Source organism: Pteropus alecto, unplaced genomic scaffold (assembly GCF_000325575.1).
Source record: "Pteropus alecto unplaced genomic scaffold, ASM32557v1 scaffold57, whole genome shotgun sequence".
In the NCBI taxonomy this organism is placed as follows: Eukaryota; Metazoa; Chordata; class Mammalia; order Chiroptera; family Pteropodidae; genus Pteropus; species Pteropus alecto.
Window position 1 is genome coordinate 9,578,229 of NW_006442508.1, and position 1,683 is coordinate 9,579,911.

General features: G+C 39.9%; 1 pseudogene; it reads right to left on the minus strand.

The window, feature by feature from the left end:
• Positions 1-569: 569 nt before the first annotated feature.
• On the minus strand, positions 570-687 carry LOC112471619 (annotated as a pseudogene).
• Between the last annotated feature and the right edge of the window lie 996 nt (positions 688-1,683).

Below are 1,683 nucleotides of genomic sequence, written 5' to 3' on the forward strand. Positions count from 1 at the left end.
CCTTTTCCATAGCATGTTACATTCTGGTATTTACTAAGGTGATTGGACCTTGGCTTCCATGAAGTTCTAAGCTTTTGATTTGGGCTGAGAATTACTGTTTCACTTTGTGGTACTTTTGGGGGAACTTTGTGCCTTGTCTGTACCTGGTGGAACCCCCAACCCAGGTTTGTTTGTTTTTTTTTTTTCAGATTCTCAGCAGACACAGTGTACAGACTGTAATTAGCACCTGCTCATCTTGATCTCTCAGCTCAAGGAAGTGTTTTGACACCCGAGGTCAAGCTAGATCCCTCTTATACATCCTCATGAGCCTTTGTACTTTTTGTTGGAAGCACGTATCCAGACTCTAGTTATATATTTATGTTATGATTATTTATTTAATGTTTTCCTTCTAACTAGACTGTTAGTGCCATGAGAGCTGGGGCCATGCTCTATCCCTTACCCTTGTTGATGAAGCATCTACAGTGTCTAGTACCTAGTAATTTTTTTTCTTTTAGGCGAAGCAACCCTTGGTTGACCTCACAGATTGCAAGGACCTTGTCAGCTTACAACCCCTTATTTTTTATTTTTTATGCCTACAGCCCTGGTCTTCCTACGTGGTCTCCCATCCAAGTACTAACCAGGTCCGACTCTGCTTAGCTTCCGAGATCAGATGGGATCGAGCTTGTTCAGGGTGGCATGGCCATAGACTAGTATCTAGTAATTTATCAATAAGTAGGTGTTGAATGAATGATTATACTACTCTCTCTCTCTCTCTCTCTCTCTATATATATATATATATATGTCCACCTATGTATATAATATGATAATATAAGATGTATAAATATCTGTAATGTCATGTGTATAGTCATAGAGTGTATATATAATACAGTATGCATACACACATATCCAATGTTTACTTAATTTCTCTGAGCTTCATTTACTCCTTTGTGAAGTGAAAGTTAATATAAACCTCTTTGCAAACTCCAAGTGCTAGACCAAAAGAAGGGATCAGAGTAACCTTTTATTTTAGACCCTATGGTACAGACTCCAACAAATACCTTACAAGCTTATATAGGACATTTAAGTATCTCTCAGTCAAGCTCTCTCTCTGCTCAAGCCAGTCCATCAATCAAATAACTCTAAATTTAGGGTCACTTCTAAATATAGTGCATTTCCTGTGCAATTCCTTCCCTGATAGACAGCCATGTCCAACCAGAAGTGGGGCTAATGCTTCTTATTAACCCAGTTGCATTTCTATCTCTGTCTGGACTGCAAGCATGTGAGCTGATTGGAGTACCATGTGACTGTGTTCACGTCCAAGCTCCGAGGAATAAATTTTTCAAGCACGATTTGCAAGTCACACTATCACACGTCTCCTGAGTCCAGCTGTGTTGCAGCTGCCGCCTCTCCTGCATCCATTCATCTTGCACTTAGATCAAAAGCAGGAGCACATTTGCCTGAATTGATTTGGTCTCAGCCCAGCTGTTTGTTCCCCATTGTCATCAGGATGTTTACAGACCTGTTGTTCTTGTTGTTCTTGTTTCATTATCATACTTAGGTCTGAAAAGTATTTTGCCATATGGTCCTGACCATAGCAGGCAATTGGGCTAGCTGTTCTCTGTTACTGAAATTTTGCAAAGGGATTTGTTTCAAACCTTCCTACCTAAGTATTCACCTACATATTGCTACAGTGATAACAAGGAG